At 33.7% G+C, this 26,088-nt stretch overlaps 1 protein-coding gene across 1 annotated transcript in view; it reads left to right on the top strand.

The window, feature by feature from the left end:
* The window catches only part of toy (paired box 6 protein twin of eyeless), a 96,683-nt gene that overhangs the window by 27,816 nt on the left and 42,779 nt on the right, over window positions 1-26,088 (top strand). The window lies entirely within an intron of this gene.

Here is a 26,088-nt window from a genome sequence, read left to right as displayed (position 1 = left end):
CATTACCTTTCGTGTAAATGGAAGGCCAGCGATGTTTCATAATTGGAAAGCGCCTGCGTAAAGTTCTCGTCGATACAATGTGCGATACGCAGTGCGTGAAATGCCTAGCAAACGACACCGACCAGTCGGACTTAACTGTCAGCGCCTTTTATGGATTAAAAAGAGGGATGCGATGGCCTCGTTGAAGAAAGCAAGAAAATGGCGGAGTTCCGGTTCGCCATTGGGCAGATGGGCTCATTTGTTTTTATGATAATAGAGGCGGGATGCTCTGCCTTCGGAAAGAACCAGGTGCTTTTGAAATTGCCATTGGGGTTTATATTTGTGTCGAGGACGAGGGACAACATTGTAATGATGTTTGTGTTGCGGGTTATGAAAATTTTCGGTATTTTTGATGACAATGGGAGAACGGAAAAGGATCCTATTATCCAGATAGAACGTGCGGTCGTAATGTAACTGGGTGGTGGGTAGCCTTTTGTTTGGAGTTTTTGGGTTTCAATGTTCTTATGGTTATAGGTACATTAAAATTACCCCCACTGATAATTAAGGAATATTGAATATGATCAGTATATTGCATATATTGTATATCGCGTTCACATTGCATTTTGAAGGAGAATTTCTAACAACCGATGTAACTGAAACATCATGACTTCACAGACTACATGTAGATACTTCCAAGAGAGTGGACGTTAAAACCCCGATTGTTGAAATTGATTTTTGTGTGAAAGTGGTATATGAGTGAAAGTGGTATATGAGTGAAAGTGAAGAGTATGCATTATTCGAAAATAAAATGCATTGAACTTTTTATCATATAAAGGTTAAAAACTTCGGTGAGAGCTTGTACAGGTCAAATACGTCAACGAAAACGGCTGTATATCAAGTCACGGAAAAAGCAGAAAAAACTTTCAGTTACTTTCTTGAGTACCTATTCATACGTCCTTAAAATCAAGATCATAGTATGGAATGGTACATAGGGCCTTTATGGGCTGAAGAGTTGTTAGTTCAGGTAGCAAGGAACTGTCTCCTAAAAGAGGAGTCTTGCATTATATAACAAAATGTATGGAGGAAAGAATCAACATGAGCATACAAAATTCGACTACTGTGGTATTCACCAAGAGGTCCCAGATGGAAGAAGTTATATGACTCCCGAGCTGGAGGCATATAACTATCGGGTGAAGATAAATATTTGGGAGTGTCATTGACTCCGAATTTGACGTGAAATTAGCATTCACGCAGGACAAAACGAAAAGCAGAGGTTATTACAGATGTTGGCCCGGTGCACATATACATCAGGGCTGAAACCAGACCTGATGATATACTGGGCCGGCTCAGTGGTTGTTAAATAAATAATAACATATATTTCTTCGGTATGGGGAAAAAGCAATTTCTGTCAACAAACAGAAACATTACAAAGATCTGCTCGATTGGAAATAATAGAAATACCAGAAAACATTAACAACACTCTTGAATATATCTCTTTCACTTCTTGTAACAACGGAGAAGTTAACAGTGATTTAAAAATCACCGAGATGTGAGGGATAGTACAAAGCAGAATTTTCAAAAAGCATTTCAGGCGATGTTGCAATTATATAGTCAACAACCGATTATCTCTCTCATTATATGTCTTCTTTATACTATACACCAGAGTAGTTATCAGTTATCAAATTCTTGTAGGTTTCATCTGATGTTGGTGTCAATGGTAATGACAAGGCAAACCAATTGGCGAGAGAAGCCATTACTAATCCATTTACTGCTGTCGAGTCGAGAATAATACACACTAATATGGAATTTTTTTATAAATTCATCCCTAATACTGACTAGCAGTCGCAATGGAACCATTCTATCTCCATATTTGCTGAAGTAAAAAAATTGTTTCTGACATGGAAAAACTGTTAACTAAGCTCAATCAAGCATCCTCTCAAGCCTTCACATCGACTATTTCACTTAACGCATGGACACGAAATACCCAGATGTAGACTGTGAAACTACCCTCAGTATAGAACACATTAGAATGCTCTATAATGTGAATTCAAACATTACTATTTGTATAATTTCAAGAAAAAAATCAAAATTCATTTACGCTCGTCCAGATTGATCTAACTTGAAAATCATACCTCTGTTCGACCCCTTGGTTATTCTTTTGTTCATGGTAGGCCATTCGTATTTTAGTGTTTATGCTATATGTACTGGTCAGGTCCTATCCCCCGAAGACCCGATACATTCGAGAGGGCGCGCCAGCATTATCAACCAACGACCACTCCCCACACCGTGAGGTAAGTGATCATTGGGTCTGAGAATCATGTGTCATGAGCAAACGCATTGAGTCAAGAATGACAGCCTTCTGCATCTGTCCGGCTAAGATTTATGTCTTAGTGCGGCAAGCCGGTATGATTTTAAGATTCGAGAGTAGAAAGGGCATCACTCCACCAAGGACTCCAATAATCAGAAAATCCATTTCGACAGAGTGGTATCTGGTGCCGGCCGTGGGTCCACAGGGCTAACCACCCGGTAGGCCCAAAACTTGATCCCTGGTAAATCAAGGAAGAGCCCCAACAATCGACCCGCTCGGAGGGGTCAGAGGTAAGGTAGTGGGGCCCATAAGGATGATTTGCTTACCGATGACAACCCTGGCAATGACAGTGGATGCTTTGAGTGAGCGCATGAGCTAAGAGATAGCCTTAAGCATTGCTACGAGATTAGTGAGCCCGCACGAAGCGGGCACATGGCGGAACTTGCCGCCTTTTCCGCCCAAAATCTTAGGGATTACATATAATTTCTTCGGTGGCAGGGCTATGTAGCTCCTTCCCAGCCTGCTAACGAAGTGGTAGAAGTGACAGTTCTACCACCCGTTGGCACGGCTGGAGAGGAGACTCGCATCATGCAATGAAGTTGATCAGAACACGCAGAGCGCTCTACAGAATTAGGCCCCTGAAGCCGATTATTATTATTATTTTTTTACCGTAGTATGCGCTGGTCAGGCCCTATTCCCTGAAGCCCAGATACATTCGGAAGGGCGCGCTAGCATTATCAACCAACGACCACTCCACATACCGTGGAGTGAGTGATCATTGATTATTATTATTTCGACTGAATTTGTGCTACACCAAAATGGAAGACTATATTTTCAGATACCAAAATTATTGAGAGACATTTCAGAAGACAGTTGCGGTAGTGAAAAATTTGTCGAATTTCCTAATCGTATAGGTATTCGACATACAATTCAGTTGCACAGTTCCAATAAGCAATATTCATTTTCAATTAAGTGTACTGTATAAAATTATAGAATTTATATAGAGGTGTCGCTAATAATCCTCTTGGTTGATGCGATTATGTCAACATATAAAAATGATATTTCGAAATATATTCCGGAACCAACAATAAATATGTTAACTGAACATATGACACTGAAGTATACATGAAGCATACATTTTTCTAGAAAACAGCATTGAAAATCCTCGGCTCTGTGGAAAATAAGATTCGAATGATGAATTTCCGCATTTTATTAGCAACGGAAATTGTATTCAGGATATGATAGATAAAGTACATTTTTCAATCGAATAGTGCTCATATTGCTGAATAACATGCAGTAAGTGAATGTTGAATCTTTTTGATGAAGTTTCATGTTATCTGATAACATTCAGACAATAATAGACAGATGGATAGTGGAAAATCGGTAAAATTCTTACAATCACATATTGCCTCGTTAAGAAACCTTTTATGATTTTTTTGAGTTCTTTCTAGATTTAGCGAAGTCAATAGGGAAAAAATGTCACCAGTGCTTCTCTATTTCTGTTATTGAGACAGAGAAAAAGATGTTATTTTATGTATCTTCACGTATATGTGCTCTGAGGGTTTATTCCTTTCTATCTCTAATTTGATTCAATTGTGACAAATATCAAAAAATTCCTGGTTCAACGAATTTCTATCTGAATCATTTCCAGTGTCACCTGTGAATCGATCCGCACATTTATATTTTTTCAGCCATCACATCGATAACCGAATCAAAATCGTAATCGTTTCGAAATTACTTTCCTGGGCAATTTTCCTCATGTTTCATTTATATTTCGGTTGTTGTGGCGTCGTGTGAAAATATTTATGGAAAATAAAATTACGACGAATAAGAAGAGGGGAAAATTGGTGTACTGGTATTTTGGGGTGCGTAACCTGGGCAACGGCCGGGGAAGAGGGTGCTTCTGTTGGAATGTAGGAATCGCAAAAATGGATTCGGATTAGGGAAAATGGTGGAGGTTTCATTAAACTGCGAGTTCCTATCAAATGAGTGTGAATATTGTATTGAAAAGAGAAATGAAAATTTCTATATTTTTTACCACTTTTAATTGTAAGTAACGTTACTGCAGTTTCGTCCTATATGGATATTCTCAAACTAATACAATAAATTAACAATGATTCATTACATTCGCCAATATATACCATTCAGGTACATACATAGAAATTTTCGTTTCTCTTTTCATTATGATCTCCTACCACGTAGTAACGGCTACATCCATCAATTTATTGAATATTGTATGTTTGATGGTACCTAAAGTTTAATATTGTAAATGATTGGGTCCTTGTATTTTCTTACTTATAGTCAAGTCAAAGGGATCAAGAAAAACTATTAGAAAATCTACATATTTCATTTAGGTAATTTGCAAACACTTTACGATTGTTAGATGGATTACACGCATTAATCGATCCAGTTACAAACCTACAAATACTTGTTTTGTATAACGATAAAATATAACAAACAAGTCTTCAAAATCAACATCTGTTCCTTATGCTGAAGTAATATACTCAGTTTTTCAACACAAATCTGCTCAATCGTCAATCAGCTGTCGACCCTAATGAACGACAACCCTCAGAGTCGATGCTGAGGATTAACGGGAATCACATTTTAGCGTGCGATTCCTAGAACAGATAGAATAATACGCAGTGAAAATCGCTCGTCCGGCCGTCGGGCTCGCACCATAGTTCCACATAGCGGTTGACTAAATGAGCAGAACGAACCACTCACGCTAACCAACTGACTACCGTCCCTCCAGTTATACAATTACACACTAATTTCATTGACAGTAAATATATGGTAGTGATATAGTTCATTAAATGGAGCTGCTGGATTTACTATCTGGATTATAGATGATTTACAGTGAATAAATGAAAGAAGAAATAAAATGGGGTATGTATTTCATCAGTTCGGACTTCCATTGTCTGATATAATATAAATTGATTTGAAATCTCTGAAAAAAATAAAAAATATTAACCGAAAATAACAATTTTATTCAACAAAAAACTGAAATTACAAGGAAATAACATACAAGCAACAACCAAAAAAATAAAAAAAACGAAATATTTATAAAAGCAGAAAATAAAAAAAATAGTATTAATTGAAAATGAAAAATTAAAAATAAAAGATAACGACGTTTCGATTGTTAGTATCCACAATCGTCTTCGGGTAATAACTTTTATCACCCGAAGACGATTGTGGATACTAACAATCGAAACGTCGTGACATAACTTTGTTTGGAATCTTTTAATTTTTTATATTTTGTTTATAATATTTTTTCATTTTCAGTTGTTATTAATATCTAAATTTTTTTTTGGGTTGTTGCTTGTATGTTATTTCTTTGTAATTTCAGTTTTTTGTTTTATAAAATTGTTATTTTCGGTTATTCTTTTAAATTTTTTTCAGGCATATCAAATCAATTTATATTATATTAGACAATGAAAGTCCGAACTGTTGAAATACACCACGAAACATTGTCAACCACCTTCAATCAAAATGGGGTATATTATGCCGAATTCTTAAATGTTTTTTGTTGATGAGAATCTTTCTCAACCGTGAAACATTTTTTGAAATACTTTTCCATTTTTATATATCGTTTATTGAAAATGTGCATCTATTCGAAGTTCAATGAAAAAAGTTGATCCAAATAAGTTTTTCTGTTAACGCAATCTTCTGTAGTATTCAGAAGATTTGTTCTCGTGGAATCGAATCAGCATTCTCACTCGTAACAGATTATGTTGGTTAAAAATGAGATGAAATGAGAGATAAAAAAGATCTTTGAGGTCAACCAAAACGACTCGATGTAATTTTCGATACTTTCATTCGTTACTTACAGAACCATAAACTTTTCACACGTTTTGAAAATCCACACAAATTCTTCCTAAAATCGATTGATTTAATTATAATTAATTACAAATAATTGATTTTTTTAAATAATTTATGCTGAATTGTTTTTCATCAATTTCCAATGAAGAAACACCAAATGTTTAAAATGAATTTTGTTGGTCCTATGGACATACGTCCAACATTTTTTTCCTATTTGTAACAGAACTATGATTATATATTTATTTCAGAGTATTGTCTTACATTTTCCAAATTGAGTATATCAGAAACTTCAGGAGTTCTTTATTTTACTTATTCCAATAGATAGTTTTTATAGATGGTAACGCTAGCCCACAGCATTTGCATTCAATTATAACGTTATTATTGTGAAACTGCCAGGAAACCTCAGTGAACTTGAACAAACTTGAATGTGTAACACATCAAATGATCTGTCTTATCAATGATCACGATCAGTTTATTTCATATTTCCATAATCAGGTAACGGTTTTCTTAATTTTCTTTTTCAGTAGTCAGGTTGCAGTTTTTCCTAGACATCTTCTTCAGACAATTTGAGTACTCTGAAACTAATACTAACCCTTATGCTTATACTCACCTGAAATAACTGAATTCGGAAAATGGATGTTGTATTTGCCTGCAAAATACCCGAAGCCGATTCAATAAATTAACTTAGGATTATCATAAATATTTGAACATTAATGAAATTTTCATCACCAAACATGGGACACAAATCTACTTTCAAAATTTAAATATTTCAAAAACCAATATAGAAAATTTTTAAAAATACTATATTCTACTAATTTTTTTTTTGATAATTTAGGATGAGGTGAGATCAATGATTGTTTTATAAATAAAGATAATATTCTTCAAAAATGAATTACTAAAATTATTTATACAAAATAAATGGGTTTTAGTTTCAAATGATTAAATGAGAGGTATTAATTTATGGATTGAAATGTTAATATTTTGGAAAAAACTAGAAATATTGGAATATGTTATCCCCTAGATGTGTGTATTTATTCAAAAGTGTATACTTTCGATACTATCGCCAAGTCTGAAAAACATCCCGATAATTAATTCACCAGTATAACAATAGACCGAAAATAATTATTTATATCATTAGTTGATTTGAATTGTTTTGGAAAAAAAGTTGTGGAATCATGAAACCAACAATACTATCATCAAGATATTCAAGAAATACCTAAGTATCAAATATAATTTCGTATCATCATCTTTAACTTCTTGAGTGGCTAGTTTTTTGTTTATTCATGATGAAATGTTTCCACATGTTATAGTGTTCATAAACCTCATAATGTACTCAACATTGTTGATGAATAAATATATTCTACCGTATATCACAACTAACTATAATATTCAAATATAATTAAAATGTTCCTACTTCTGAATTGTAATTATTGCCTTTTATCAGTTGTAATTTATGCCCATACGCATACGCCTCGTAAAGAATCGTATAGAGTGAAACGATCCCCAATGCACTGGAAACTGTAGAGTAGCAGAATGATAGGTCAAACAATTGGTGTGCAATCGAATGTGAAGGGGAAATGCCACAGTAAGGAGGAAAATGCCTGTAAATGGGACCGTTTCGTCGCTACCAAAAGCACCAGCTATTCGATATCGAACGCTTTCAACATGATCTCCCGATGAAACGACTAAAACTAACTTTGGTTTATGTATTTCAGGAAAAATCGGGTTTGAACGCTGGTTTTTTTGAAGAAACATTTTTTTTTAGTAAAATGATGGATGTAGCTGTTACTACGTGGTAGGAAATCATAATGAAGAAAAGATAATTGAAACTTTCTGTTTTTTACCACTTTTATTTGTAACTATCGTTACTATAGTAACGTAACTGCAAACTGTAAAAGTTTGAAAATGTCCTTATAGGACGAAACTGCAGTAACGTTAGTTACAAATGAAAGTGGTAAAAACATAGAAAGTTTCAATTCTCTTTCCTTCATTATCATTTTTTTTAAATTAACGTCAAAAATAGTTAGTACATGGTTCGTATGACTGTTGGAATGGATATAATTGTAATAATCAAGAAAGGACACAATACAAGGTGCTGTTCTATTAGCCTTATAATGAACAGAGTGTGGGATGAGTATGAAAACGCTCAATAATTACGTGGGATTCTGATAAAATGTAGAACGAAAGGGCATATCCTAGGTAACTCTTAACGAGGATTATAATGTTGCGAAATCAAATTATTTTTTTCGAATTTGAATGAAATGTCAGTCAGTCAGTCAACATGAAACACCTATAAAGGATCAGAAATCTTTTACGTCCATGTCGTCGGTCCTGACTAACGATAGAAGTAAGATTAAGTGTCACGTTATCCACGAAGTTGAATTTGATATGGCTGAAAATGAGGTTCAAGGTGAAATCCCATTGGATCATTTGATTCCATGTTGAACCTTACATTGGACATGCCCCTTTGTTCTTTTTGTTATCACTATACTCACGGGATTTCTGGGGATTTTCATATTTTTTTTCAAATTGGGTAATATGTGAAAGATTCATATCGCTATTAATAATTTAAAACTATTTCGTCAATGTTCTTTCTGGAGACTTCGCCAGAAAGTCGTTTAATAAATCCTTCGCCAAAAACCAGAATATTATATTGGAAAAGACATTTTATGTGTTGGATGTAGCTTTTTATCGATTTTTCTGGGGATTTTCACCTTCAACCTTCATAAAGTTCTCCATATTTATACTTTTCAGATTGAAAAAGGTGAGAAAAACCAGAAAGCCCGATAATGAAGAAAAATATGTTCTACATTATAAACTTTATCACACATAGAGCAATAAAATTATTCTGTGTACATCCAGAAATTCTTAGAGATGGCTATAAATTCGCTACGGATCGTATCAAATTTCACCCTAATCAGTTTTAAAATTCTAATCCTCAACCCTGAAGCATTACATCCACGGTAGCTGTTTCGTATTAAATAGTTTTCAGTAACAAAATCTAGTAATCGCTACTGTTTGGGGTTCTTGAGGGTTTTCAGTGCGTGGGGAAGACTGCCAACAGAAGGGTGTCATAAAAATGCACAGTTGTGTTTGTCTTAAGTTGACAAAATGAACTGAAATGTTTCTATATTCTGTATGATGAATTGAAGATAATCATTGCATTTGTTCTGATCCGTGTCATGAAGGGCATGTTTATTCATTCATTTATTTATTTTAATTGGGACACAAACAGGTCAGAACACAAAACAGTATCCTTCGAAGATTGAGATTCATTAACAATGAGAAAAAACACTATATGATGAGGTGATAACTAATACTAATAGATACAACAGGAAGCTACGGTGTTAGCGAAATGCGTCTAGTCTGTTCATAGTTTGTGAATTTTCAACTTGTCTGGGTTGAGCAAGTTTTTAATTTTCTATAACTTGTTAATGGTTCTGTTTGAGTAAGCTGTTATTATTAGTGGCCACTTTTATATACATCGTTTCTATTTATTCAATAGGATTGTTCTATTGCCTTTTAAATCATAAAGAGCACAATTTATTGATGGAAACGAATCGAAAATATTAGGTCTGGTTCTGGAGATACCAAGGAAGACTTTAGAATACATTTTTTGTTTCTAATTTTTTTATTTTACCCTTGAAGATGATCACTTGGTGATCGAAATACGTGTCGAGGTGTTGAAATAACGGTTTGGTGTTGTCAAAAATCTCCACTAATATTCATTACTTCACCAAAGGTTCCAAACAGTGTATCACATGTATAGAAAATAATATCAAAATCAGCATCTCGTTTACTATAGCCGCTGACACGGAACGAAAACTTTTCCAAAGAAACCAATATGTGCACAAAACCCAAATTTGATATACATTGCGACACAATAAAGATTGGAGCTTGTGTAACAGCACTGATCCCGTTTAATTCCGTATCAGTATATGACATCCTTAGTAGATAGAGTAAATACTGGTAATGCAAGGGTCTGGTTTGCTCAAGATTGCGCTCTCTGTATCCTCAGGCCTACGTGTTTATTTAACATGTCGCATGTCACCGCTTTACAAACTCTATTAGTGACAAGAAGTAGCTTTTGTTTACCTAGAAACTCTCAGGTAGCGAGTCTATGGCAAAGCAGGGGCGGACTCTATCCATCTATTTCAGATAAATTCATTAGTTATGTATATAATTGAAGCTCCTCTTCGTGAGAAAAATGTTGACTACTGATTTGAAAATGTTGTTGAATCATATTTTAATGGACTGCTTCAACGACTAATACTGTAATGAGAATTCAAAAAACTAAATTCAATATCGTATTTGTTTCGAGTATTTTGTAGGATCAACCGATATTTCTTCAAATGAAAACATGTAACGTCAACTATATTATTTTAACAAATTGTAACGTCAACTATATAGGAGCATTATTGGTAATACATTTGGGTAAATATCATGCATCAAGTCTTAGATTTGTTGGTGACCAAATAAAAGTTAGTATTCGATTTGTCATTCCAATACATATAGTTGACCTATTATAGTTGGTAACGTGGTGCACTTGATGAACTCCACTCAAAAAAACTTTTGTGATTCTGAAAGAACGTCATCATTTTGTGGGGGAAAATCACTCTCAATCGACCTTCTTAGGGTATTCTCAACTTCAACTAGTAAGTTCACATTTTCAGTAAAGCACTGAGTACTAAGAGCTTTGAGAATCTCTTAAAACGTTGACCTTGAATTGACAATGAAAATTATGCCCGATAGCTCTACGCGACTGTATATAACCTCAGCGCTTCTGCAGATTGGTTAAAGATAAAAAAGCTTCGTTCAAATTTGACGACGAATAAGTTTCTAAAACACTCTGTTCGAAAGTGAGGTCCAGAATTTCAATCTTGTATTTTCATTTAATTTGGGAATTATAGAAATATTTACTTTCGGAGGTTTTTCTTATATTTCTTGAACCATTATTATTATAAAAAAACTGAATTTTACTTTTTGTCGAGTATATCAAGTAGTCGAAACGATGATGAAAAACTGAATTAAACTGGCCGATATTTGTTGAAAATCTATATCACAACACGTGTTTCGCTATACAAGTAGGATTGAGGAAGCTATTCCATGGCGAAACGTTGATCCAATTGTTTCGAAAAATATTGGCGGTTCTTAGGCAATTTCAAAACATAAGACAGATTGAGTTCTTATCAAATTCCAAATCAATATCGTATTTCCCTCGAATATTTTATGGAATCAACATATATTCCTTAAACCATACAAATGCAATGGTGCCTCTTTTCTGTGTTGAACTGAACAATTTCTATAATGTGAATGCAACCCAAAATATTGATTGTGCATTTGTGTAAATATCATTCCTCAAATGATAATTTCGACAACTATACAACTATAATTGTGCACATAAGTGATCCCATTTTGTGTTTGATATGATATATAATATTTTGAATAGACTGTGGTACGGGGAAAGTATATGAGGGTGCTTTAATCATCAGTCCAGAGTTATAGATCTAATTGACAGTGAAAAAATATCAATAAACTGAACTCACAAGGCTTCTGAGACAATTTCTTCTCTAGGATGCCAATAACGTGAGTTTCACCGAAACCGTAATGAGAGTCAATCATCAAATAATTAGTTGGTAACTCTTCTCCTAGCAATTCTTTCGTCCGTCAGTATAAAATATGAAATCGTAATTATTAACAAAAATGAAACGTTGACATGAAATGAAAACCAAAGAATCGTCAAGAAAATCTGTAGGAATAAATAGAATCGACAAGGCAAAAAGTGCATGATTATGGCAACCATAAACTCCCCTTTCAAATCTCAAACAATTCAAGTATTCCAGGTGATAAATGCCCTTAGATGGCTGTTAAATGGGTTCATAATTCCCAATAATCCTATCACGAGATTCCTAAGTAAATCCACCCTTCTTTCACATTGTTCTCAACTTGGGCATATCTCCCAAGTCCACCTCTGTGAATGGGCATCCCTCTGATTTCACAATGGATTTCAACAATATAACGGTTCCATTGAAATTGTCGAGGAATTTATCAAAATGATACTCCAAAACGATAATAGGCTATTTTCCAAATAAATTGCGACAAATGCTTCTGTCGACACTACAAAAAAGATTTATGAACTACTCGAGGTTTTGTATAAGGCTACTTTTGTACGTGAAATTGTATTCATGTTTTGTCAAAGGGACCGATTTGAAGACGTTATGTGCTTTTTCTGATATGTGAATGGATTTCTGTTCGAGTAATTTATGTTTTTGGCTCTTTTGAGTAGCTCTGAAGGACGAAAATCGGTGTAATTTTAAAGAATATAGAATACATGACATATGTTCTACTGAGATATCAGTTATTTGCGACATATCAAAATGATAATTCTTTGAGAAAAATAAATAGGTTTTATGTTTTTCATCGAAAATAAAATTGTAGTTACACTGTATATTTTAGTTCATGACAGTTGTTCGAAAAATGAGTGGTACTTGTTGAAAAATACATATGTTCAATATGAAATTTGTAAAAGTTGAAAAACACGAGAACCAATGCCAAACATTTTGCATGGTTCTCCGACAATGAGAATTATTTCTAAGTTCATGTATTTTTGGGTCTTGTTTATTATATGACAATATAATATTTTCAGTTATTCCGTGTTAGGAATCATACTTTAAAGGGTAAGACCTCGTTAATCCTTAGCTCGCATAGTTTCAACTTCTGAGGGTTGTCGTCGTAGGGGTGCGATAGCTGGTTAAGGGAAAACAGATTTTTTAAACAGATATCAGGTTCAGGTTCCATTCCACCACCGCTTATCAGTCCAGATTTTGTTCTTATCAATCGTGCCTTCGGATGGGAAAGCCTATAATTTTTGGATAAAATGATTTTAGCTTCCTACTTCTCCATCTTTATACACTTACTACTTATTGTGTTCATATGCCAGTATTTGTTTCGAAAGTATTTTTCTTCCGTGTAATTCAATGTTTATACAAATGTACCTATTTCGGAAGGGCTTTTCTTCCAGTTTGCGTCTGGAAGTTACTTCCTTGAAATTGATTGCTTCCTTCCTTTCTTTGGAATATTCCCACATGTTTGTATAAAGAAGGAGAAGTAGAAAGTCAAAACCTTTCTTTTCCAAAAACTTATGTTTTTCGGAAAAATAACACTTTCAATTTGAATGTATCTTCTTATATAGTAATTATATCTTTCACGTGGTTTCAACTGATCATTCTGCAACAAAATTGGAAGACTGAATCGTAGCACCTATGTAGACTGTGAGCTGACAGAGATAAAATTACCCCGTGAGTTGACGACAAGTGCATAAGACCTACACTGATATTTGAGTAAAACACTCATCTCACTTAGGGTTCATGTCACGAAACCTTCTCATCCTGTGGAAGGCTATATCTTTATTGGTAGCCGGTTGGTGGTTGGTTAGCGTAAGTGGTTTCTCTTCATTCAATCTACCGTTATGTGAAGGTCGGTTTGATCTGATCCCAACTGTGGGAATCTCTATTCCCACTGCGTATCGTCCGATCCGTGCTGGTATTCCCATGTTGAAAAGGAGTAACTCGTACAAGTTTTCAATTCTGCTAGTTGTCTTTCTTGAGGGGTGTCAGCTGGTCAACAGAAAGATAAACATAAAATCATCGAAATCGTACAAACCTTGCCGAAAATTGCAACTGCAGCTAATGGTAATGATGTGAATAATTATGCAGAAGAGGCGAAGGATAGGGAAAAGGTTAGAGAATTTTCAAAGCTGGATGCGTGTTTGTGACGTACGTTGACGAGGTGTTGTGCTTCCACTTGAGTAGACGCGAAGAATACGGCGTAATAATATCTGGGGATCAGGATAAGCCATTTATGCAGGGTGTTAGCGGTGCGTGAGTTGCAGTGTATTGCATCTGGCACATGTATTGTTTGGATATGCTACTTTCCCACAAATTTAGTTGTTGGATGTTAGGCGATTTCGGTAAAGTTTTATTAAATTTCGGCTTGTCATCGGTGAGCCAATTTGTCCGAATAGTGTGATAATGATTTGATTTACGGGATTAATCGGGAAAGAGAGGTTATGTCACGAAAATGTACTAATTATGAAACATAAAATTTGGAAATATATTTGGTATATCATAAAGTTTAATTTTAAATCACTACGAGAAAAATATCTGATTAGGTACGTCAAAAGTGAAAAGTATTTTTATTTTCATCAGTATATTTTCAAGATCTTGATTGATAATACTTGACTTGTTGGATTTGAACCTTTATAAAAAAATATGTTTGTTTCAGAATGTGAAACTTTCATTTCATTGAATTTAATATTTCTTCTTGGAGAAAATAGTACTATAGGATATTCACGTCATTTTTGATAATTTTGTATATCCAACATAACAACTTTAAAATTCCCAATGAAATGCGTTCAACGGCAATGAAACTAGTAAAATTTCATTTTGTAAGTTGCTCAACTGATAATAAAATTTCAGACGTTGCCGAATTGAAAAAACTCGAAAACTGCCAGTCTTTCTTCTCAGAACTAATCATTTCTTTTGATAAGACCTGCGTATATTCAATATGCCTAAAGCATTTTCGAAATAGTCTCAACAAAGTAGTATTTCAACTTAGTAAAGTGATAGTAAGTAAGGTTAATATCAATAAAACAAATCAGCAGTACAAAAAAATTTGAAAGTTCGAAATAGTGCACATGTTGGCAACACCGTAACGTGTCATCTTATGACGTCATTCTCTTCTCAACGTTAATATCCTATAATGTGAACAAATCTTCATCAAGTCTCATTTCGCTTCTGAGGGAAGTTTCTCTACTATGATGGTTGAAAATTTTCCAATATTGGAAAATGAATATTAAATTCTGCCGCTTGAGGAATGATTTTGATTGAAGTATTTCTATTTTCTGTATCATTATCAGTGGTGAAGATTTTCTATCATAATTTTTCTGGAAATAGTTTTTTGCAAAATTTATTTTTCATGAAAGGCATTTTTCAGTTTCATACTTCATTTACAGTATCAAAGTAGTTTGATAAAATGATGATAAAATGAAAGATGATTATAATATTCCTGAATAAAGGGGTTTCATATTCTTCTTCAGGGCTATCTAAAATACAATTTGATTTAATTTACACAGAAAATAGTTGATATTGATACTTACAGTAAATATAAAAAAATATATAAGAACACTGTGTAAAATAACTGTAGAAAGTTTGTGAAAAATTTTTTTCAAAAGATTTAATTTATATTGACTTAATGGTTGTCAAAATTGATTTAACTTTGTTTTTGAAAAACAAATAGTTGATTTTCATGGAAATATATTGTATCTTTGATTTATAACAAAATGTCAGAGAAAATTCGGGTTTGACTTAACAAATTGAAATAAGAAATACATGATGGAAAATTCCAAATGATGTTACTTACTTCTATTTATGTCTAAATGTAATAAATAAGTATATATTGTACTAAGATGATTGATATCTATTCGTTTGTTCGTAGTATTGGGCTCTCATAATTTCTACCATTTCAAGAAAAAGTCTTTTTTTGTAATTGTTTTCAATATGTAAAATCATACTTTGTTCGTAATTTGGAAAATGATTTTTTGTAAAACAATGTTCAGCCACCGCACAAGATTTTTTATTGAGTCTCATGTCATTTTTATGGGAAACAATTCGATCTCTAAATGATCTAGAAGAAGTTCCAATGCACCGTAAATCACAATCATTGCAAGGTATGTTATATACTATATTAGTTTGCTTCATTCATATTGTAAATAAAAACCGTTTATATAAAAATATGTATATATATATATATATATATATATATATATATACATATTTTTATGGCTTAATAATTTTATTATTGAAATTGAATGACATAACACTTTTTCAAAAGTTCCAGTATTGTCTCGATATATATATATATATATATATATATATATATATATATATATATATATATATATATATATTCAAGAAATTCTAGTTTTTTCGAATCAGTTTGGTATCTAAACGAAAATTTAATATCTATCTATATCATGAAAATTTTATATGTAATTTTTTACTAATTGTGCAACTGTTGGTGAAATTATTATAATCTTAGTGTATCTGTGGAATTTGCAATAATTTATTCCGAATGCTCAAAAATTGAATTGAAAATGAATTTTGTCATATTATTTTCCATAAAATTCCTTGTTCACATATTTCTACACGTATGTCACCAACTTAAAACTGATGAAATCATGACCTACTGGAAAATAATTTTTTTTATTATTAAAATACACAAAGAAATGTATCAATTAACAGGGTAAGTTTTTTTTCGAAGATTTGACTAAAAATTTTGCTATCTTCTGTCTACAGAAATGAATACAAATACTAGGTATATATTTTTATAATAACAACATATATACTTTATATGATACACAGTCAACAACCCAAAAGCACCAAAACTCAACGCACAGATAAAGATACATAAGGAAAATAAACCTATAAGACCCGTTATCAATTTCACCAGAGCACCTTCATACAAAATTTCTAAAATCATAGCCGACGAACTGAAAAACAAAATCAACAGGAACAACGACCACAGCATCAAAAATTCAATGGAACTCACAGACAGAATCTCTACGACAAATGTCAGTCCGAACACTAAACTGTACTCGTTCGACATAAAAAACATGTACTCCAACATACCAGTCAACGAAAGTATAAACATCATATCTGAGAAACTAAAACAACAAAACATAGACAAAACCTACATTAACCAAATGGAACACAGTCTAAATACAATACTTAATCAAAATTATTTCGAATCTGAAGGGAAAATTTATAAACAAACAGATGGACTAGCGATGGGATCCCCACTATCTAGCATTATATCCGAAATATACCTGCAAACCATAGATGAGAAAATCTTCACAATAATAAGAACACATGATGAAAAAGGAGAATGGTTCAGATACGTTGACGATGGACTGTACATATCACAAAACAATGGAATAAGAATAGAACAAATAACAAAAGAAATTAACGAAATAAATGAAAAACTGTTTCAGCATTGAGGAAGAACACAACTCAAAACTTAACTACCTGGACATAACCATAGGATATAACCACAACAAAACACAATTTCAAATGGCAATATACAGGAAACCTACACAAACAAGCTCCACCATACCCGCAAGTTCAAACCATCTACCATCACACAAAATGGCTGCCTATAACGCATTCATATATAAAATGTTAAGGATACCACTCAGCAATGAAGCCCGAAACAAAGAACGGAAAATCATACACCAAATAGCGAACGAAAACGGATACACCCAAAAGACAATAGATAAACTAGAAAACAGAATCAAACGAAAAATACAGAACGGGGATCAAGCTACCCCAACAGACAAAACAACACAACGATGGACAGCATTTACGTACGTAGGACACCAAACCAAGAAACTAACAAACATCTTCAAACCACTGAACATCAACATCACATACAAGCCGAACACGAAGATAACACAAAAAATAAACAACTATGAAAAAGAAGAAGACAAAGACCAAAACGGGATGTACAGTATACAATGCTCGGACTGCAACAAATTCTATATCGGCCAAACCAAGAAAAAACTGATCCAAAGGTACAATGAGCACAAAAAGGCATACATAAATCCAACAGTATATAAATCAAACCTTGCAACACACGCCATACAAAACAAACATAATTTCCCCCCACCAGAGAACATAAAACTAATGAAACAAATCAACAAGGGAAACCGCATGGACATTTGGGAAAACTTGAACATCCATAAATTCAACAGTCATAAATCACTTATCGAGGAACAAGTACAAATCAAAAAAACAAGATCTCACATTCAATATATTAAACAAAATCATACACATTCCTAGAGAAGATTTAACATGAAGAAGAGTACCTGATGCAGAACAAATACAGGCAAATTTACCTAAAGTACCTGGAATACCTGAGTTAAGACGCTCTGACCGTCAGTACTACCAACTGTCGAAAGCGCTCGCAGATAATTAATAGAAGATATAAAGCTTCAAATCCTTTTTGTAGAATTAAATATTGAAATAAATAAATATATATATATATATATATATATATATATATATATATATATATATATATATATATAAATAAATCAAAAATGAAAATTCATGGACACCACACTCCAAAATAGTGGGCAAACCGCGGACACGTGTTTTTGGCTATTGGCCTCATCAGCGCGGTGCAGCCAAGTGCAAAGATGGGCAACACTTGTTTGCCGAAAATAGGTAGCAACACATACAATACAATAGCTAGAAACACGTGTCCGCGGTTTGCCCACTATTTTGGAGTGTTGTGTCCATGAATTTTCATTTTTGATTTATATCATACACACTCAATAACATCTATATCTTTATATATATATATATATATATATATATATATATATATATATATATATATATATATATATATATATATATATATATATATATATATAGAAACCGATAAGAAAACCTTTACTAAGAATGTATCTTTGTAGCTGAGGAAATTTAAAATTGATATTCAAATTGCAAATTGCTTCTGTAGTTTACTGAGACAGACTTGCTTGGCAATCTTTGATGTTTTTCGCTCCACATCGTCAGCGGCCACTGAAATTCTCCTATAGACCCATCTCAGTCACAGCATTCTGCGAATGACCTCCGACTTAATGCCTCCAACTGTTCACTAAGAACCGCCTTATATAGACCTTAACGAGTAGAGAGGATTGGATTTTCCCAAAGGAGGAAATATCAAGAGCAGATGACTGTGTATTCACAGACGGGTAAACACACTTTCAGGTTCTGGTGCAGGTGTACATATCCGCTAACTCAGGACAGATATATCAAATTTCTAAATACCAATGGGAACTGATTTGTGTGTGGAGAGATTGGTAGAAACGAAGCTCATACATATCAGTAGAAATATACTCCCGAACAGCTGAGTACCTTTTTCTGACACCGAGCAACGTCTGAGTTGGTAGTGAACTGCCAAAAAATCCTCAATAAGAAAATTTTGTTTGTACCACTGCGGATCGAATCAGGTTCTCAAGCTAATTTTCACTCACCATCTGACCCGTAAGTCTACTCATCATTGACATCATTGACGTCAATTGGCTTCGTTAAAAAGTTGGACTTATTTGGTCAAGTTTGGTTAGGTGTGATTGAATGGGTAGCAATGGTGTACGAATTTAAAATAAACATTCATAATTCAATGTTGTAGTTGTAAAAATAAAAAAAAATCCTAATTTCTCTTAAAATATACAAAACTTCCAAATAAGGAAGCCCATGTGATAATGATACTGTTGTAATGAGGTTATAACCTAAACAATTCCAATTTTTCAGATGGAGATCTTTACAAAAGTATCAGGCCAAATTTTAAAATTCAGAATCTACTGTAATTTGAAATTTTTTGACGAAGTTCTTGATAACCGCTCTTTCTTTTTGTTTGGCCACCCTGTATATATTCATACTATGTTCTTATAATATTTTTTCACATTCCTGTCGATTTTCATAACCTCATATTGTTAATGATTCAAAATTCAAAAGGAACCAGGAAGAAATCATTCGTGAAATGTAATTCAATTTCTCAATATGGAATTGTTCAATTTCTAAAACCACAGTGATTTCCTATTCGGTAGACCGAACTCGATTCGACGGGCGCTCCCGGGGACAATGCCTTCTTGATGATAATCACTACTTCTGAGGCGGTTTGAATTGTGAAAATTAAAGCGGAAACTTTAAAATTCGATCCCGGCGAAACGCTGGCAAGGGCATATATTAATTTGGAGGGAAAATTCGGGAAGAATTTGCTCGTTGATCGAAATACGGTGTGGAAAATTTCGGAGGAAATGATGCAGAACATGGCGGGGATTCTTGAGGCTTCAATGCATTGTTTTTTTAATGGAAATATTAGACTTTAAATACCCAAATGAGATGACCCCATTTTACATTTGGTATAAATTCAAATTAAAAGGGTTTGGTTAGGAGAACTTTTATTTTCAATAAAATGAAAACTCAAAACATTTCGGCAACCAAGAGTTGACATTCCTTTTTGATATTCTCGAGAAATGGATTATGATACGTATTTCAATATCAATTATTGATTAGCATCTACATATTGATTGATGTGAACATATTTGATAGTGAATGATTTTGAAAATACTACAGTTTTGTTATTTTTGAAAAAACGTTTTGGTTTTCTACTTTCCCATCATCATATAGAAAGTGGTAAACATGCGAAGAAAAATACCTCAATACAAATTCTTCATGAAAATGTGTGAATTATGTACAGAAGTACAACAAGCTAAATGATGAAAACTGACTTCCGTGTAGTTCGATGTTCATTTATTGGAAAGTATTTGTTTTGGATGGACTCTTTCTTCCCATTTGTATCTGCATGAATCATCTATGCATAGTGATCCACACATCGCTATGAAGTGTTTTTTATGTCTATTTCGTTTTTCTTTCCTTTCATTGGAAATTTTCCACTTTTTATATAATGATGAAGAACAAAAACGCCAAAACGTTTCTTTTCTAAAAAATGTTTCGTTTGAGTACTATCTGAATGAGTGAGTTGATTTGTTAGAGTTGATTCCTAGTTATTAAGATCAGCATTGATCAAACCTCTCATGAATAATGATTACTCTTCCATTTTATCATTGGAATTCTAGGTTTCAACCAATCTTCAAGATACCGTGATCTAAAACTTGAGAAATATTGAAGAAAAATGAAAGATTGGAAAACTGCTCAAATATTTGATTTTTCACGTGACCTTAATTTCGAAGACCGAAAAATTCGTTAACCCCAATTTTATCATCATCTTATAAAAATCATATCATTTTTAGAAAATTTTTCAAGATGTTGATTTTTAGAAATTCATAGAAACTACTGAAAACATTACTAATTACCATTCGAAGGTATAAATTACTGCAATACGTTATATTCATTAGATATAAACTTATCAACTTCACGCACGATTTAATACGTGGATTTGAAATTTTTGATATAGTAAGGGGGCATATTTGAAGACTGGCTGTAAATCAAATTATCTAAAATAAAAATCAGTTCAGGCCAGTCTCAACTGGCCTTACCAAAATTAAGCAAATTTACCCTTTAATTGTCGGAAAATAGAAAAAAATTCCGACTTTGTGGCGCACCATTTTTTACGGCACTGCGTGTTTTCTTATTATTTTTAATGGATCTATCGGTGGTAAGAATGCCGTACAAAAATATGTGACCAAAATGTACTCACTCTACCTGTACTTTCGAATTCTCACCTGCACTCAGTTGGACAGCTTACAAGTGACGGCATAGTGCTGAATCTTATTATTTTATGCTCTTATATCGTTCTAGATAGGTCACCTGGTGGTTCAAATGACCCATAACTTTTTCAACATGGGCCTGTAGTCTATCATCTTCATTCCTAAATTGCAAGACAGGGAATTTGAATTTAACATCTGATTCTTTTTCTCAAGTAGAGACTAGTCATCTGATGCTTTCCGCAATGATTATTTGTTCAAACCCGACAATCCAAACTGACTGATGTGATGTTTAAGCTTGTCGCCTACTTCTCCGGCACAGCACAGCGCTGACCGTCGCCTGACCACGACCAGCATACTAAATGTGCTGTTTTTTCGATGCTGACACACGTTGCTGACTGCACGTTTGGTGATGCTGACAAGCGCTGGCTGGCGACGCGCTCACTTGGCCAGTCCGTCACAGCACGTACCGTTATTTGCTGGACAGGATCGGAGATCTGGAATCCTTTCCGGCGGCGGACGCTTTTGGCTGTGCCGTGCCGGGCTAGTGGACGGTTGTCCATTCATTTTCATTGGTCCAATCCTATCCGTATTTTGCCGGGACGGGCCATGCTGTGCTGTGTCCGACAAGTGGGCGACAAGCTTTACTTCAGTAAATCGGGTACTTTTACGTCGAAATGAAGATGGCAGAAAATAATCATTAAAAAAGGACACCAACAATTTCATTCATCCATAGAAATAAAATTCGCAGGCAATAATCATAAAAAACGATCGTTTTATATACGATAATAATGTTCAATTATCCATCACAGGAAGATTGAACTAAGAAAGTTCATTCTTCCTCTTGAAGATGATCACTTGGTGATTGAAACACGTGTCGAGATGTTAATAATAACGGTTTGGTGTTGGGATTGAACTCTAGTAATATTCATTACTACACCAAAGGTTCCAAACAGTGCATCACAAAAACATATTTCCGTCATTATACCAATCTTAGGATTTTCGAAATGTCGAACAAATTTCATACGTCACCTTGATACTGATGTCTCATAAATTGTTTTCACATTAATTTAGGATATTTGTTCTTTACTATATTTCATTAATTGAATCTATTGAAAATTATGTTTTAAATTATTCATCTTTCTCTTTTTTTCTCTCTCAAATAAAAAGGAAGGGTCCAACAAGGAGCACCTTTCACAATCACCAGAAATACAATTTTCACAATCAACAGGAGTACAAGACTCCCCTCGACTCGCGTTTAACCAATCAAGTTGGCATCTTCTGGTAATGAAAAAACTACCGTTTGACGAGAAGATTATTGTATTTCTGGTAATTGAAAAGAGTGTTTTTGGATTTATTCTACACCAGAGCTTCCAATTTTACCTTTGAAAGAAAATATATTCACAAACAAATCACCTGAAATTGCAAACACGTGTTCTGGTTTATTTACATATGACTTCGTCAGTAATGCGTATCCGTGCAAGAAAGGGTCATAATGCGCTACCGAAGAGTATGTATTAGTGGAACAACACCTGACAATTCCGAAAAAAGGATGAATGAATTGTAACTTGAAATACCTCGTCCCTCGTCAGACTCATTTCAATAATATTCAAGTACATTGGATGTGGAAGTTGCCTTCAGGGTGAATTGAAGTGAGAATCTGTGTAAGCCTACTTTGAGTTAGTCCATCATCCAGTTCCAAATGTTTCTATATACCACAGGAAATTGCAACTCCTTTAATGAATCGCGGAAACGATTGCTTCGAGAACATAATTTCCCATCCTTTCGCCGGCTCCTATTTCCCCCATTCACCTCTGACTATTTCACATATGACCGAACTTGAATGGCCAGACCACGCTTTGGTGATCCCATTCAAAAAACTACCCCTCGCGCCCCTTTTTATACCATACCGTATATTTTATCTCGTTCTTTCTGCATAGAAAGGGACGCATCGATTCTTTTTATCTTGTCTGAATCAGAAAACCCAATTGACGTATGTTCGAATACATGTAAAATGAAGTTTTGCCAAATCAGCTATCACTTTTTGGGATCTAGTGTGTCAGAAACAGGGCGACTTCGTGACATGTGGCCTGTGGCCTCAACAATACCACATTCAATTCCATTAATTTCATTAGCGTAATTGACGGAGCCGGTTTAAAAAATTCGTAATCATACGCTCGCTGCGCGCATTGTAATGATGTGGACTATTTCCAAGAGCTGAATTTGAATATTTAGAGCACAATAGGGGCATATTGGTTAATCACTATTGATAAATGCCTGTTATTGCAGAGATATAGTTTTCACTCTTCCACATCTATGTCATTCGGAATTTCATAAATCAAAAAATACAATATTTTGATGTGATGCTTTGTTAAAGATGTCCAAACAGCACCTGACAATATTAGGTTTTTTCAAAAGTTTTGAAAGGTCGATAAAAATTGTTACGTTTCGAAGTCAGTTCTTTTTGCCTTTGCGCAACCAAAGCGATTATATTTTGTTCGAATCGTCCCGTGTGATGAAAAGTGGATCCTCTACTACAACAGGAGACATTCAGGACAGTGGTTGGACACCGATAAGTCACGCAAGCACTTCCCAAAAGCAAAAACCCGCCGAAAAAAGACCATGGTTACTCTATGGTAGTCAGCGCCGGTTGGCGTAATTTGTTTTAACTTTCTGCAACCGGACAAACCATCACAGCAGAGATCTACTATGAGGAAATAGATGAAATATACCAAAAATTGCCTCAGCAGCGAACGGTACTGGTCAACAGAAAAGATCCGATCTTGCCCCACATGATGAAAGTAATGAGAACGGTTTCAGTGCTAGAGAATTCCTGGTGTCAGTTTTTTATAGCGAAATGTAGTAGTCTAGGCTAGGATTGAAAACTTTTAAAAATGAAAAGCATTTATTCCAAACTTTTTTGTTGTCAAGTACATATAAAAACCTGAAATCCAAAATTACTATATATCCTTGTCTTTTCTAATTCAAACTACTGAATGAAGGATTTATATTCCAAATAATACGATAAAATGTGCGAAGACAACAAACAACATTTAAATAAGTATAGTATGTATATAGTAGGGATTCATTATTTGACCTAATTTTCAAGTTAATTTACTCAATTTTTACCACTTAAATTCAAGGCAAGTAGTTCTTGAAAATAATTGAGGCCAATTACTTAAGAAAGTAAAATATTTGAAAATTTTTTTCATTAAATATATTGCTCTTCAATAACAAACAATTAAAATAACATGAATACAATTTGTAATTTTTGTCAGGATATTATTTCCCACATATCACATCAACTGAATAATTAGATCAAATGGAAATTATTTAGTAATACTTTACCATGGATTTTTCTCTAAACCGCAATATGTGTTTCATTATTCAATAGCTTCTTCAGGCGTATTCAGTCGAAATTTCACAGTAAAGTGTTTCTAAATCCAAAATTACTATATATCCTTGTTTTTTCTAATTCAAACCACTGAATGAGGGATTTATATCCCAAATAATACGATGAAATGTGCGAAGACAACAAACAACATTTAAAAATTATAGTATGGATATAGTACGGATTCATTATTTGACCTAATTCTTAAGCTAACTTACCCAATTTTTACCACTCAAATTCAAGGCAAGTAGTTCTTCAAAATAATTGAGAACAATTACTCAAAAAAGTAAAATATTTGAAACTTTTTTTCATTAAATATATTGCTTTTCAATAACAAACAATCAAAATAACATGAATACAATTTGTAACTTTTGTCAGGATATTATTTCCCACATATCACATCAACTGAATGATTAGATCAAATGGAAATTATTTAGTAATACTTTACCATGGGATTTTCTCTAAACTGCAATATGTGTTTCATTATACAATAGCTTCTTCAGGCGTATTCAGTCGAAATCTCACAGCAAAGTGTTTCTAAAAACATTTCATGCATTTTTATCGAGCATCGGACAATTCCATTAAACATGAATGAAAACTGAATTTTTGTCAAAACATAATAAAGAATAAAGTAGGATTCTCTCAACTTCGGTAACAGAACAGAATAATTAGGGAATATAAAATGAAAATCTGTCACTCAACATGAATAAAATCATATGATGTAGATTATTAGGCAATTAATTATTAGATATTCAATTCTTCAAATGATTTTTCATTTGATCGTCTGCTACCCAACAAATTGGAGCACATCAGGCTTCGAATCGAATCATTTTTCAGCCTTATTCTAGTTTAGGTTACAGTTATTGCTGTCTTTGAGAATTATCTTTCAATAGAGGCAGAACTGTGGAAATGAGAGATGGTATCTTGTCATTTTCTATATTTTTCGATATGGATATTGATACCTTTCCCACCATTCAGATATCTTCTCCGAATAGTGAGATTGTGGTTCATTGAGATGTTTGTCAACTTCATACCTTCAAATGATGTTTGCGATATGTAGGATTTTTGACAAGGTTTTCAATTAGAACCAAGACCATCTAATGTTATAAATTCGTTTTTTATAGCCTTCAATTTATCTTAATAAGCCAGCCTGATGCATAGTTTGATGATTTAACGTTCAATATGATTACATTACTATAAAATGAAGTAAATCGTGAATATTCCTCTAGACCATGTTCTCGAACATATTATACATGATAACATTAAATCCGCCCATCAAATCTCTGGTATTATTAT

Source organism: Leptinotarsa decemlineata, unplaced genomic scaffold, assembly GCF_025532065.1.
Source record: "Leptinotarsa decemlineata unplaced genomic scaffold, Ldec_3_MD MMD2_P_RNA_scaffold_6, whole genome shotgun sequence".
Taxonomy (NCBI): domain Eukaryota; kingdom Metazoa; phylum Arthropoda; class Insecta; order Coleoptera; family Chrysomelidae; genus Leptinotarsa; species Leptinotarsa decemlineata.
The sequence above is the reverse complement of the archived record's forward strand: the minus strand, read 5'-3'. Positions and strand labels throughout refer to the sequence as shown.